Consider the following 8,799-nt stretch of genomic DNA (forward strand, 5'->3'; position numbering starts at 1 on the left):
TTTTTTCTTGGGCAAAATATTTTGTTTCAATTTTGACCATTAAAAAGAACAACTATTTTTAACAAAAACGAATTTCAGATTGAAAAATAAAAACATTTTCTTGATTTGTTTTCAGGATTTTTTATTTATTAATTTATTTATGCAAAAGATTGGGTGAAAATTTACAGGAATTCATGAAATATTTCAGACACAACATATCTCCACTTTCCTTGCATAAAAGTTTACTGCAAAAAATTTAACCGAGTTCTAGTGCTGAGTCCTGACTCCGGCTGCTTTGGATCTGCATTTTTAAAGGCCATTGGTAATGCAATGTCCTAACCATGTCAGACATGGGAATATCCTTTTAAGAGATATAGGGGAAGGTGTGAGAAAATCCTCTTTCTAGTAACCACAGGTCACAGGCAAGTGTTAGATGTCTTAGAATTTGCAAAGAAATTCTCCCTCCTGCATAGTCCACACTCTATGAAAGGATCTCAGTTTCCATGGAGCCCTTGACCAGCCCTTTCCCTATTTTTTTTTAACAGGAAAAAAACACAAGATAAAAGGCAGACAATTGTATTTGAATTTCAGCAACTGCGACAGTTTCTGGAGGAACAAGAGCGACTCCTGCTGGCCCAGCTGGAAAACCTGGATAAGGAGATTATGAAGATACAGAATGAAAAAGTCACTGAATTCTCTTGGGAGATTTCCCGTCTCAGTGAGCTGATCAGTGAGATAGAGGGGAAGGATCAGAAAACAGTAAGTGAATTCCTGGAGGTGAGACAGATTTAGAAATACCCTAGATCCCACCACAAGGACAGGAAGGTATATGGGCACTGGAGTCCAGCAGTCTGTGAAACTCAGTGTGTGAATTCCTGAAACACACACATCACAGTTTGAACAATCTCAAAACCCATTAAAGGACACAGAAAATGTGAATTTCAGAGAAGACCCCATGGAATGGCACAGAATTTAAACTTCAGGAAATGGAAGAAGCCCCAGTGACAGTGGAGAGAGAAAGAGGCAGGGAGAGAGAACTCCATGTCCTATTATTACTGAAAAATAAATGTTGGTTACATTGTTTAATTGCGCTAACTCTCCATAGTGAAGACAAAGGGTACATCTATGCTCCAATCACAGGGTGTGACTGCACCTCAAGTAGATGTCCAAGCTAGTTATAATTTAGCTAGCTGGGCTATAGAGCATGGAAGCCATGACAGCACGCATTTCAGCACAGGCTGTATAAGCCAACCTGAAACTCTGGGTAATTTCTGCAGGGCTAGCCCATTTGGATATTAGGAAAAACTTTTTCACTAGGAGGGTGGTGAAGCACTGGAATGGGTTACCTAGGGAGGTAGGAATCTCCTTCCTTAGAGGTTTTTAAGGTCAGGCTTGACAAAGCCCTGGCTGGGATGATTTAGTTGGGAATTGGTCATCCTTTGAGCAAGGGGTTGGACTAGATGACCTCCTGAGGTCCCTTCCAACCCTGGTATTCTATGATTCTATGATAAGTTTGTAAGGGCACTGAAAGTGTTAAGATCAGCTTAGAATCTATTTTGCTTTTATTTCATTTGACCAAATCTGACTTCTTGTGCTTTGACCTATAATCACTTAAAATCTATCTTTATAGTTAATACATTTATTTGTTTATTCTACCTGAAGCAGTGTGTTTGGTTTGAAGCATGTCAGAGTCTCCCCTTGGGATAACAAGCCTGGTACATATCAATTTCTTTGTTAAATTGACAAACTCATATAAGCTTGCACATCCAGCGGGCATCACTGGGCACTGCAAGACGGAGGTTCCTAGGGTTGTGTCTGGGACCGGAGATATTGGCTAGTGTCATTTGGTTGTACAATCCAAGGAGCAGCTTACATGCCATTGGCTGTGTGTGAACAGCCCAGGAGTGGGGGTTCTCACAGCATAGCAGGATAAGGCTGGCTCCAAGAGTCAAGGATTGGAGTGACCTAGCAGATCACTGGTCCAGATAACACCAGAGGAGTTGGTGTTGACAGTAAAGCACCATGCAAATTTTGTAGCCCTGATTTGTGCACATCATGGAGTTGTCACAGTGTGTCTTCCAGTCATGGAAGTTGATGGCTTAATACTGTTCATCCAAGGCTCCCAAGTCACCTTCAGCATGGAGCTGGTCACTACTTGAGGTTTTCCCTGAGAGAGAATAGCTGACAGACTGAACACTGACATAGATTTTCACAGATTAATATGTGTTGGAAGTCTCAACTGTACTTGTTTAGTAGCTTCAGGAAGGAAGTTTCGGCATCTAGACTTTAGATTAGCTTCAACGGCATTGTCAAGCTTTGCATCCCCTAAAGCAACCATAATTGACACAAAAATTAACAGCACATAGTGGCAAGTGACTGGCTGGGTCACTCAAATTGACTTCAAGGAGTTTACCATCAGATACAGGGATCCAATCTGAAAACAACACTCTTGATATAAGAATATGAAATAAAGACTGGAGGCAGTCCAGCATTTTGAAGGCATTACCACCAGATTTGAGTTGGAACAATTTATTGATTCTTGCAAATTCCTGCAGAATTGGTGTTAGAAACTGGGTCACAATTAACAGGGTCACAATTCATCTGCTACAGAACTTCTGCATCATAGCACTGTTGTTGATCTTTGCTTAGTTGGAAATGCAACTGTAACGCATCCCACTGATCTAGAACTCACACACAACAATCATAAATGGAGAGCCATCTAGTGGCTGATAGCTGAACAAGTTTTAGTGGCATGTTACAGTGATTTATCAGTTGTTATATCTTCCCATATTCACACAGTCTCAGGGGGCTATGAGAAAACCAGCTGTAGGAATGGGAGACTAAAAACTCTAGCTTGCATGGCAGTGTTTCTACAGCTTTACTGGCACACAGCTGGATTGAGTGACATACACATTTGATCAGCCTGAGATTCTCATTCCTTTCAAGGAGATATGTGTAGATGGATTTTTTCTTCCCGACCATGATACAACAGCTGTCAGTCCTAATCCTGATATATCTGCTGAAATCCAGATCAGCACTGTCAAGAAACTGAATCACTGCTGTGGCAATTGCTTCTGCTGTTTCACCTTCCAAAATGACTAGTCCCAAAAATGTAGATACAAATTTGTTTAAGGACGAGCTGAAGTAGCGCACTACAATGCAAAGCAGCTTTACTGCAGCAACATCTGTGCTCTCATCTATAACCAGTGAATACTGAGACTCGCCAATGTCTTTGATGAGGTCAGAGAACATGCAGGGAGGAAGAACATAGTTTATTAATGTTGTGCATTTTGTGCGATGCAGACTTACATCTCTCTTGAAAGCTAATCCAACAAGTTCCCCAAGGTTAGGGTGACCAGATGTCCCGATTTTATAGGGACAGTACCAATTTCCTATATAGGCTCCTATTACCCCCCCCACCCCCTGTCCTGATTTTTAATACTTGCTGTCTGGTCACCCTACCCAAGGTGATCCACGGAACTAACCATTGAGTGGCAGGCAATGTAGCAGGCCCATTTTAGCTCCGCTTGGTGCATCGTGGTTGAAGGCTTTGATACTGTAAAACCAACATCTGTCAGGTGCATAGAAGAAAATGGTGTTGCATTTCTTATATGTTTGTTAGTCCCTGCATGTTACACAAGATCTGCATGATGTGCACAAATCAGGGCTACAAAATTTGCATGGTGCTTTACTGTCATCACCAACCACAGGCCTTAACACATCTTTCCATTCTTTTTCTTTTTCCCATGCCTTTCTTGCACTTTTCACTATTAAATTTCATCCTGTTACTATTACTCCAGTTTACAAGGTCATCCAGATCTTCCTGTATGATATCTCAGTCCTTCTCTGTGTTAGCAATACCTCCCAGCTTTGTGTCATCCGCAAACTTTATTAGCACATTCCCGCTTTTTGTGCCAAGGTCAGTAATAAAAAGGTTAAATAAGATTGGTCCCAAAACTGATCCCTGAGGAACTCCACTAGTAACCTCCTTCCAGCCTCACAGTTCACCTTTCAGTACGACCCGTTGTAGTCTCCCCTTTAACCAGTTCCTTATCCACCTTTCAATTTTCATATTGATCCCCATCTTTTCCAATTTAACTAATAATTCCCCATGTGGAACCGTGTCAAATGCCTTATTGAAATAGAGGTAAATTAGATCCACTGCGTTTCCTTTGTCTAAAAAAATTTGTTACCTTCTCAAAGAAGGAGATCAGGTTGGTTTGGCATGATCTACCTTTTGTAAAACCATGTTGTATTTTGTCCCAATTACCATTGACCTCAACGTGGACCACTTCCATGTCATAATCCTGAAGCTAGAGACTCCACCTCAGGAGCTTGGCATTGGCCCCTTTCATAGACTCATAGACTTTAAGGTCAGAAGAGACCATTATGATCGTCTAGTCTGACCTCCTGCACAGTGCAGGCCACAGAATCTCACCCACCCACTCCTGTAACAAACCCCTAACCTATGTCTGAGTTATTGAAGTCCTCAAATTGTGGTTTGAAGACCTCAAGCTGCAGAGAATCCTCCAGCAAGTGACCCATGCCCCATGCTGCAGAGGAAGGCGAAAAACTTCTAGGGCCTCTGCCTTTCATCAGGTGTAGCCACGTCAGGGCGAATGGTCGGTGTACATGGTGAAGCGCCACCAAAATAGATATGGCTGCAGCTTTTTAAGGACCCATATCATGGCCAGACATTCCTTTTCTTTGGCTGCATAATTCTGTGCCCAGGGCAGCAGCTTCTTGCTCAGGTACACAATGGGGTGTCTCTCCCCCTTTCTGTTAACCTGCATTAGCACCGCACCCAGACCTGTGTCTAAGGTGTTGGTGAACACCAGAAAGGGCTTGTCAAAGACCAGGTTTACCAGCACCAGGCCCTTGACCAGGGCCTCCTTCAGAGCACAGAGAGCCCTCTGGCACTGCTTGGTCCAGACCTCCTTATCTGACATAGGGTATGGCTACACTTACGGTTTGCAGCGCTGGTAGTTTGCAGCGCTGGTCATCCAGCTGTGCAGGGCCAGCGCTGCAGTGTGGCCACACTGACAGCTACCAGCGCTGCAGTGTGGCCACATTGGCAGCATTTCCAGCGCTGTACTGAGAGGTGCATTGTGGGCAGCTATCCCACAGAGCACCTCATCCCGTTTTGGCGCCGTTTTGGCGCTCAGTATTGTGGGAAGGGGAAGGAAGTGTGTGGGTCATTCCGCTTCCTGTTCCAACGCCCCGTGGTGCATCGCTTCACTTCCCAGCAATCTCAGTTTCGCCGTCCACGTTTCTTGCCATTGTGAGTTCAGCACGCTGTGAAATGGAGCCTGAGCTGCTGAGGAATTTGCTGCTGACTGTCGCCAGCACATCACGTTTGGCAGTTGAGCTACTCCTTCAGCTCCAAAGTGACAGTGAGGATTCCGATGATGATATGGATTTTCCTAAAGCGGGTGACATGAAATTGCTTGTGGCGGTAACGGAAATGCTCAGCACCGTGGAACGCCGCTTTTGGGCTCGTGAGACAAGCAGTGAGTGGTGGGATCACATTGTCATGGAAGTCTGGGATGACGAGCAGTGGCTGCAGAACTTTCGTATGAGAAAAGCCACTTTCATGGGACTGTGTGCTGAGCTCGCCCCCACCCTGCGGCGCAAGGACACAAGATTGAGAGCTGCCCTGATGGTGGAAAAGCGGGTGGCTATTGCAATGTGGAAGCTGGCAACTCCAGACAGCTACCGGTCGGTCGGGAACCAGTTTGGGGTGGGAAAGTCGACCGTTGGAATCGTGTTGATGCAAGTTTGCAGGGCCATTAATTGCATCCTGCTGAGGAGAACCGTGACTGTGGGGAACGTGCAGGACATTGTGGATGGCTTTTCAGAAATGGGTTTCCCTAACTGTGGAGGGGCAATAGATGGGACGCATATTCCTATTCTGGCACCACCCCACCTAGCCTATGAGTACATTAATCGCAAGGGGTATTTCTCTATGGTTCTCCAGGCGCTTGTGGATCACCGTGGGCGTTTCATTGATATTTACACAGGCTGGCCTGGAAAAGTGCATGATGCACGCATCTTTCGGAACAGTGGCCTGTTCAGGAAGATGCAGGAAGGTACATTTTTCCCAGACCGAAAGATCACAGTAAGGGACGTTGAAATGCCCATTGTGATCCTTGGGGACCCCGCTTACCCATTAATGCCTTGGCTCATGAAACCATATACAGGGAAGCTGAACAGGAGCCAGGACCGTTTCAACTACAGGCTGAGCCGATGCCGAATGACTGTGGAGTGTGCTTTTGGCCGTTTAAAAGCTCGCTGGAGATGTCTCTATGGGAAGCTAGATTTGGGGGAAAGCAGCATCCCCGCGGTTCTATCCGCGTGCTGTACCCTCCATAATATTTGTGAAGGGAAGGGTGAAGCATTCAGCCAGGCATGGACCAACGAGGTGCAAGTCCTGGAGGCTGAATTTGCACAGCCAGACAGCAGGGCTACTAGAGACGCCCACCACAGGGCAACAAGATTAGGGATGCCTTGAGGGAGAAATTTGAGGCTGAAAGCCAACAGTAATGTTTTTTTGCCTTGACCAGGAGTGACGTGCACTGGTTACAGTGCTTTTCAGTGCCTGTGTTTTCCTTGATGTTTGTTACCTGTGTTTTCATTGGGGTTTGTTATCTTTCAGTTTATGCAATAATAAAAACTGATTCATAATCAAAGAAATCATTTATTTAAAAAAAAAGTACACGGGCAGGGGGGTTGGTTGTTGAACTGTACATTCATAGTTTTTCATATGTACTGCCAGGAGTGCTGTGCACCTCAGGATTGTACTGTTGCATGGTGATGGGGGTTGAGTGCAGAGGGTAAGGGTCGTAGTTCTCTGGGCTCATAGGTGACCGTACAGGTGTCGGGGGCAGCTGGTGATGGTGTAGGTAAGAACCTGGATGCTGGGGAACGGGACTTGGAGCTGACATTGGTGCATAGGGGAAAGAGGTTTGGGAGGGTGGGGCTTTGGCACGGTAGTGCTCTGCCTGCATTGCTACCATTGACTGCATACAGTCTGTTTGGCGCGCAATGAGGTTTATAAGCTGCCTCGTGGTTTTCTTCAGCGTCAACGCCTTTCTCCTGCTTTCTGTTTGCCTCCAGTGATGCATCTTTTCTCTCCATTCCTGCGCATTTTTATTCTCTGTTGCACACTGGTTCATAACTGCCTTCACCAGTTCTTCTTTGCTCTTGTTCGGTTTCCTCCTCAGGTTTTGCAGCTTTCTTTCAGTCACTGATAAGACTGGCCCAGGACTACTCAAGGTCACTGTAAAAAAACAGCAAATGATACATTTTAAGAGAGCTTCCATTGTGTATAATCTGAAGTTATTTTAAAGTCTCACAAGCATTCCTCACACATTTCAGCAACTACTCGAGAATTCACAGCCTCCCAGAAATGGTAATGGAAATTAACCCTGGGGTTTCCTTCCGCGGTGTGCTCGAGCAGGGGGGGTGCTTTGTTAAACGCAGCACCTCCATCTCCCTCAGGAATTAACCCTGGGCTTTCCTTCCACGGTCTGCTCGAGCAGGGGGGGTGCTTTCTTAAACGCAGCACCTCCATCTCCCTCAGGAATTAACCCTGGGCTTTCCTTCCGCGGTCTGCTCGAGCAGGGGGGGTGCTTTCTTAAACGCAGCACCTCCATCTCCCTCAGGAATTAACCCTGGGCTTTCCTTCCGCGGTCTGCTCGAGCAGGGGGGGTGCTTTCTTAAACGCAGCACCTCCATCTCCCTCAGGAATTAACCCTGGGCTTTCCTTCTGCGGTCTGCTCGAGCAGGGGGGGTGCTTTCTTAAACGCAGCACCTCCATCTCCCTCAGGAATTAACCCTGGGCTTTCCTTTCGCGGTCTGCTCGAGCAGGGAGGGTGCTTTCTTAAACGCAGCACCTCCATCTCCCTCAGGAATTAACCCTGGGCTTTCCTTCCGCGGTCTGCTCGAGCAGGGGGGGTGCTTTCTTAAACGCAGCACCTCCATCTCCCTCAGGAATTAACCCTGGGCTTTCCTTCCGCGATCTGCTCGAGCAGGGGGGGTGCTTTCTTAAACGCAGCACCTCCATCTCCCTCAGGAATTAACCCTGGGCTTTCCTTCCGCGGTCTGCTCGAGCAGGGGGGGGTGCTTTCTTAAACGCAGCACCTCCATCTCCCTCAGGAATTAACCCTGGGCTTTCCTTCCGCGGTCTGCTCGAGCAGGGGGGGTGCTTTCTTAAACGCAGCACCTCCATCTCCCTCAGGAATTAACCCTGGGCTTTCCTTCCGCGGTCTGCTCGAGCAGGGGGGGTGCTTTCTTAAACGCAGCACCTCCATCTCCCTCAGGAATTAACCCTGGGCTTTCCTTCCGCGGTCTGCTCGAGCAGGGGGGGTGCTTTCTTAAACGCAGCACCTCCATCTCCCTCAGGAATTAACCCTGGGCTTTCCTTCTGCGGTCTGCTCGAGCAGGGGGGGTGCTTTCTTAAACGCAGCACCTCCATCTCCCTCAGGAATTAACCCTGGGCTTTCCTTCCGCGGTCTGCTCGAGCAGGGTGCTTCTTGCTTCATGGCTAGACTGCCTGTTTCGGGGCTTTGTTAACCCTGGGGTTCCTGGGGTTCCTGCCTGCCGCGCTATGCAGTTGGGGAAACCAGCACTGAAACACTCCCTCCATTTCCCACAGGAGTTAATACTGGAAGATATCTCCCTTCTGCGGGTTACCAAAGAAGCAAGGGAGGGTCTCCTACAACAATGCGGATTCCGCCCGGGTCCTTATGCAGCGTGCCTCTGTGCAAGCATGGTTCCCCCACCCGTCCTGGAACAGTGGCGTGGACGCGTTAGCCTGAA

The sequence above is a fragment of the Mauremys mutica genome, chromosome 12 (assembly GCF_020497125.1).
Source record: "Mauremys mutica isolate MM-2020 ecotype Southern chromosome 12, ASM2049712v1, whole genome shotgun sequence".
Lineage (NCBI taxonomy): Eukaryota > Metazoa > Chordata > Testudines > Geoemydidae > Mauremys > Mauremys mutica.